Source organism: Carex rostrata, chromosome 27 (assembly GCF_964058835.1).
Source record: "Carex rostrata chromosome 27, lpCarRost1.2, whole genome shotgun sequence".
Lineage (NCBI taxonomy): Eukaryota > Viridiplantae > Streptophyta > Magnoliopsida > Poales > Cyperaceae > Carex > Carex rostrata.
In genome coordinates, this window is record NC_135944.1 from 3,339,917 (window position 1) to 3,347,013 (window position 7,097).

Consider the following 7,097-nt stretch of genomic DNA (forward strand, 5'->3'; position numbering starts at 1 on the left):
GACTCCCGCTAGAATTTGGGCAAGCACAAGCTGCTAAAAGTAGAAAACAGCTATCACAAGTTCACAACTTATGCCGACGCTAAGGTAGGGAAAAAGGGAACGGAGCTTTTAAGTCCAATAAGCTGCTGCACCGTCCGATCTGTATTAAGATATGTGCGCATGAAAATTGATCATTCACTCACGGATATTGAAGTAGAGCGCACGCATCTTAATTTGAATCGAATGGTCAACGAGTCATCGAACTAAAGAACCATCCGGACCTCTCTAATTTCCAATGTGAAGTGTGTATGGCCCTTCGATCTTTCGATATTCCGTCGGCTTGATGGATAGGTAAATAAAAATAAAATTTCATCAAAATTTGCTGCAGGAAAATAAATTCAGTGCTCTTTAATTTCAACGGTTCCGATCAACCAACAGACGACGTGTTTACGTGCGCCTTCATTAACTCACAATGCAAGAGTTTATGTTCTATGTTTCACAAACTCTTGCATCATGAGTTAATGAAGGCGCACGTAAACACGTTGTCTGTTGGTCGATCGGAACCGTTGAAATTAAAGAGCACTGAATTTATTTTCCTGCAGCAAAGTTTGATGAAATTTTATTTTTTTTTACCTATCCATCAAGCCGACGGAATATCGGAAAATCGAAGGGCCATACACACTTCACATTGGATCGAAGCTCAGACACAATCAAATTTCATAATTTTTACGTTGGTTGTGTTCAATGTTTTCTCTTGATCATTTCAAAACAAATTTGGAATCATTTCACTGCAGATCGACCGTCGATTATGCACGTGAAAATGAACGGCCCGCAAATATTTGTTAAATTTGAAGAGGCAAATAATAACAAAAGTTTATCAAATTGAAAATTATAAGCATAATTTGGTCATAGAAGATGTAAATAATTTTAAAATATTTTTTATATTATTTGTTGTACATTCATTAGCTAATTAGTAAATATCAAACTCTGAGCCGTTCGATAGATAATGAATGGTTCTGATATCTTCATTTTAGAATTTGTGGGTAGGGAGTTTATTTCTCTGAGGTAACATAGTATTTCTCTTTAGATCCGATGCCAGACGATGCATATTCTTCTTTAATATTAGTGCGTAATGATGATGAGACGACTCTGATCTAAACAGAAATATCATGCTACCTTAGAGCACAAGAATTCTCCCAGTAAGTACAATATCTTTCCTTTCTATTTCTACTGGACTTGGCGAAATCTCTCCTCTCTGTACTATCCAAGCAACACAAATTGAAATTTGAAACCGCCTTCTTCAACTTCTCCCAAATAGAAGACGTACCCAAATTCAAATCTACCCCGTAGCCCACAAAGCAAGCACGAGAGAGTAACCTAGATCGGTCTCCCTTCCCTCTCACTCTCTCTTTCTTGTGCGATTTTGCACTATGCCGTCCCCTCATTGCTCCATTAACTACTCAAACCCAGTTAGGGTTTCATTGGGTCCTCAGTTAACGGCCTCAGAAGCAAGGCGGAGGAGACCAATCGAGACCGTCTTGGCACCGTGAAGCCTTGTCGAGCTGAAGTTGGAACCTATTCGGTAAATTGACTTTTTTCTAAGTTATTTCTCCTTCTCCGTGTTGTTTGAAATCGAACGATTAGGCCTTAAATTGAATTATCGGTAAATTATGAAAAGTGTTGGAGGTCATCACATTAATCTCATTAGGTCATGAAACCTTATTTTTCTTCCACAAGCTATGTATAAAGACACTATAAGTCACTGCACTAGGCTCATACTCATTAGGTTTATGCACAGCATAGTTATATGGCTTCTAAGTATCACAATTTTTGCACAACATAGTTATACAGAGGGGGGAAATTATTTGAAACAGAGAGGTTTATCCTTATTCTGCATTAGAAAATACGCAGCTTTAACTGGTAAATTTGCTACATACATTTTTTTTTTCGAATTAAGTATCTGCTAAATGTGAATCCTTTTAAAGATATATAAACTAAAAACTAGCTGTCATATCTTACAAATTATAAGGCTAACATATGTTCTTTAATGAAATGGCCTAGAAGAGTACTGACAAATCATTGGACTTTGAGTATTTCAGGTTGAGCGGGTAAATGAAAGCACTAAGCCACTGCCACCGACACCATCTCCCCGTAGAAATAAGGGTTCAGAGTTTTCATGCATGATGAAAGAGGCAAAAATGCTTGGGATGGGTCGGGGCATTCCCTCTTTAGATGGGTCGGGGCATTCCCTCATAAATTGATTTTCAAAGTACATGCACAATTTCTCGTGTTTGCAACCAGCACCAAATATTTCAAATATTTGCATTTCGCACTCAAGTATATGCAAAAAAATTATGAGTTGCATTTAGCACTCAAGTATATAGCACTCAGTGAAAATTTTGGTGCTATTTTGTTCTATAAGTTGCTTGTTGTAAAGAGGCTTGACCTTTATTTTAAGGTATGTGTTTGGATATATAATTGTTTTATTATAGCTTTTGCTTCTTTGAACCAGCCACTGTTTGCTATTTTTTTTTTATTTCCTGACAAGCTGATTTGTGAATTTTGTGCAGAACAGCTCATAACTCCGAATTGGGTGTTCTTGATCTCTGAAATTCAAGAAAGTCATGATCTACATCTCTGCTAAGTTTCATTCTTTTCTAAATTTTCTAGCTGGGTCGAACTAGTGTTTTTGTGCAGATCAGATTATGTGCCAGCCTAAGCTGGTACCAGTTTTTCACGTTTTCTAGCATGCTGTATTGTCATTTTTGTGTAGAACATACTGCAGATTCAATGAAGTGTTCTTGGTATCTTAAAGTTTCAAGGAGTCATGAACTACACCCTCAATTAATTTCAATTCATTTAATGACCCAGAACTATGTCAAATTTAAGTTCCTTTCATAATAGTTTGGTACCCCATGCTGTTTTTGAGCTGGAACTTGTGTTTAAGTGTTGAACTTTGAAAATTCATAATAATTTGTATAAAATCAGAAAAATGTAAGGTTTGTTCCTGTGCACTCACGAAGTTGTCCTTTATTTGGGTATGAAGCAGTTTGGCTAAATTCATTTTAGAATTTTCTGTATAATTGATTTACTGACAGACGGTCAATCTTGACTGTTTCACCATTCCAGCATTTATTGTTTTAAGTTTTGACCGTGTTATATACATGTATTTTTTTGTACAGTATTGAAACAATGTTTAAAATATTCAAATATCCAATAATCAACAATAGTCCACTCTCTAAAACAAACTCACTCACTTTCTTACTTTTACAGCAGTGAGGACAACACAGCAAGATTAAAGGAAGAGTGACTGCATCGTTCTTGTAAAAACATTTTTACAAATTTAGTCAGATCTGAATATTATTTTGTTAGTTCCAAATTAGGGCATATTTTGTGTATATATAGAAGTTCCTTTTTCACTTCTGTTGTAATATTTTTTGGTATTTTGATAAATGATGATTATACTATGTTGATTAATGTTAATTCTATGTTTTTTTTCTCTATATTTCAATGTGTTTTTTATTTTTTTAATTTGATTGAATGAGAATTGGGGAATGTAAACGGGTTGGTACTGGGTTGCTACAGGGAGGATTGTAGAATGAGGGCATGATTATATGATGCCATTTAGTTGCTCTTGGAAATACTCAGTGGGTCCCACATTCGCTATCCTTGAAAATAACCAAGTGGGCCCCATCTTAACCATCATTGGAAATATTTAGTGGGTCCCACGTCAGGTACCCTTGAAAATAAATCAAGTGGGCCCCACACGATTCTCTTGGAAATAAATCAAACAGGGCCAAGTGTGAAACTATTTCCAAGCGTCCTATTTCCAAGGGTTTCTCATGGAAAAAGTCTATTTCCAAGGGTAACCGTTGGAAATGACTAAATTTTTGACTATTTCCAAGGCGACTATTTGCTACGGTAGTATTTCCAACGGTAATCCTTGGAAATGGTGTTTTTTGGGCCTGTTCCATGGATAACCCATTGGAACAAGCCCTTTTCTGACCCTTGGAAAAAGTTAAGATTCTAGTAGTGATAGCAACATCGCACGGCCGTAAATAGTTTACGTTGGATCAAAACTTACAGTTGTTGGGCCTTCGGCACTTTTACGTTATTAATGTTCCATGTTATATCTTGATCATTTTAAAAATTATTACATGTCATTTAATTACAGACCCACCGTTGGATGGTCATGCAGAAATGAACGATATGCATTCCATTTAACAATTTGATCCCATTAATAATAATAAAATTGTACAAAATTGATCATAGTAGAGTTGATTTGGCCATACATACAAACACAAATAAATAATTTTTATATTTTTCACATTTTTCTTAATATTTATCCATGTACATGCATTACCAAACAGAAAAGAAAATAAATGGTAGCCATTTGATGGTTGATAGACCATCAATATGAGTGGGGTTTACCTCAGTGATTCTTCTTATATATAGTATTAGGATCGGCTTATTATAAAAAACCGATCCTAATACTATTTTTTTTTCAAAGTTGGTTCTGCAAAAAAAAAATAAATAAAAAATATTATCAAGATCGATTTTTTATAAAAAACCGGTCATGATACTATTAGGATCGGTTTTTTATAAACAACCGATCCTAATACTATTTTTTTTCAAAGTTGGTACAAAAAAATTGTATCAGGATCGGTTTTTTACAAACAACCGATCCTAATGATAACTCCCTATATAACCTGCTTAGGGTTCTTCTTGTTTTCATTTCGCGCCTCTCATTTTCAACTTAGCGTCTCTCTCTCTCTGTGTCTCCGTATCTCCCTCTCAAATCCTCAGTACTCTTTGTCTCTCTGTCTCCGTCTCTCCCTCTCCTCCGTGTCTCTCTCTCTCTTTCTCTCCTTCTCTCCGTCTCTTCCTCTCAAAGCCGAGCCTCTCGCACCTCCCGCTCAATTGTGTCAGTTTTTAATTTTTTTTATTGTTTCAAAAATTAATTAATGGTGTTTGTATATTGTTTTACAGTCTTGAGGACATCTCGCTCAAGTTACTTAATCATCCGGCCAATCAACTATCATGGTATTAGCTTTATCTAATTTTCTCATTATTATACTTTTAAAACACATTTTTTTGTATTTTTTTTATTGGAAAATGTTTTTCCATCTAATTGTTACCTTTGTTTTTGTTTTTAGGGTTTTTTTTAATCTCAATAGATGTGATTGCAAAAGAGGTAATTATTGATTTTTTTTATTGTTGTGCTTTACATTAATTGCATAAATGTGTGTTAATTGAAGAAATAGCCCAATTAGTCACTTGTATGTTTGTTAATTATTTTTTTTTGGATTTAAATTTCTTGTTATAATATGTAATGCTTCACAAAATGTTGGTTCATGAAAAAAAAAATTAGGATCGGTTTTTTGAAACAACCGATCCTAATACTTTTTTTTTTTCAAAGATGGTTCTACAAAAAAAAAAAATAGTATTAGGATCGGTTGTTTATAAACAACCGATCCTGATAGATTCTATTTGGATCGGTTATTTAACCGATCTGGATTATTGTAGTATTAGTATCGCCTTCATCAGGATCGGTTGTATTCCGATACTAATATGCGTATATAACCGATCCTGATTCTATTTTTCACTAGTGATCTACTGCGTTCGAGCCGACTCTACCGAATTTTCACAAAACGAGAAAATAAAATACGCTAGCTGATTCTTCTGCATTGTACCTAATTCTATTACACTTCAAGAAAAACTTGTCATGTTAAACGAATGTTGTTTAAGTATTTACAATAAAAATATTTTTTATAAATAATTTATTTAATGTTAAAACAAACAGTTCTCCGGTTGATTTGTCTATTATTATATGTTGAAAGTAACTCTCTTATTGTAATACTATACTAAAATATATTTTTTGCAACAAATTATTGCAACCAAAAAGAAATTAGCTGAATTCGATTAACATTTTTTTCTTCGAATTTAATTAGTTGTAATAAATGTTGTTTGTTGCAATCTAGTGCAACTGTACTAGGTCCACATTTTCATGTATCAACAACTTAATGGTTAAGAAATTTTGAACTTTTTGCTTTTGGCAATTCAAAAAGCGACCGAAGCGATTTTAAGAAGAAAACGTGGAGTTATCCTCGTGATACAAAAACTGCTTTTCTTAATATTTTATTCAAATAACATTTAAAAGACAAGAAAGAATTGATACTTGAATGTGTTTTGAAGAATGTCGTCAATGCCAAAAAAATAAAGCCAAAATGAAGTAGATTTATCCTAAGAGAAAAGGTAACGTCCCCCCAGATCAAATCCCCCGATAATCCCCGAACTTGTTTTGGATAAGATTTTAACTAATTTTTAACGGTCCAACTCCAAACTCCAAATTACTTTTATCTTAAATTCGATCTCTCTGATCTATTTCCCGTTCTCTTTGCTCTCTCTTCAAAATTTCTGATCAGAGAGATCCGACCCGACCTCCCCTCCCACGGCCTTGCCTCCGACGGCCACCACTCCGACAAGTCTTTGAACCTCCGACGGCCGTCGATCTCGTCTCACTAGTGAAGCCTTACAATTTCATCGGAGATCGAACGGCTAAAGACGATTTCATCGCCAATGAAACGAGAGGATGCTGCCTTTCTCCCCTCCGTTGTCGTTTCCAATCACACCTTGCTCTCTCCTCCGCCCAGCCAAGAACATCAAATTTGGATCAGTAAGCTGGTCTGGGTAAAAATAACAAAATAGAATGTCAGGATGGTCGAAACTACCCCTCATGAACTGGAAATTGATGAAATAAGTTGTCAATGGTTGTCTTTTGCCCCAACTGAGTCCTTCATTTACACATGCATCTTTCTTTTTGTTGATGTCTTGATATTTTCCGATCATTGACTTCTTTTCAATTAGAATAACTAACATACTTATACCTTGGTTTTTGTTAAACCTTGCATGTCATTTTTAAATATGTTGATTATTGTAGCTTGGCTGGCTCGATTGATGTAAGTTGTTGACTGCCAACACTTCTAAAGCTGAAAAGGTTTGTTCTTTTCACATGGCATTTGACATTTGGTCTCTCGAGCTATTTCATTGATTTCCCTCTTTACTTGGGATTCAGTCGATGCGAGTCCCTCACCTTCATCGTCTGATGTGTGAATCCT

The 7,097-nt window shown here is 35.0% G+C and overlaps 1 long non-coding RNA gene across 1 annotated transcript; it reads left to right on the forward strand.

The window, feature by feature from the left end:
- The first annotated feature begins 1,257 nt into the window (after positions 1 to 1,257).
- Positions 1,258 to 3,482, forward strand: LOC144544957 (uncharacterized). The gene is made up of 3 exons (XR_013508369.1): positions 1,258 to 1,561; positions 2,079 to 2,437; positions 2,550 to 3,482. It is a non-coding gene; the product is annotated as an uncharacterized LOC144544957 (long non-coding RNA).
- Positions 3,483 to 7,097: the final 3,615 nt, after the last annotated feature.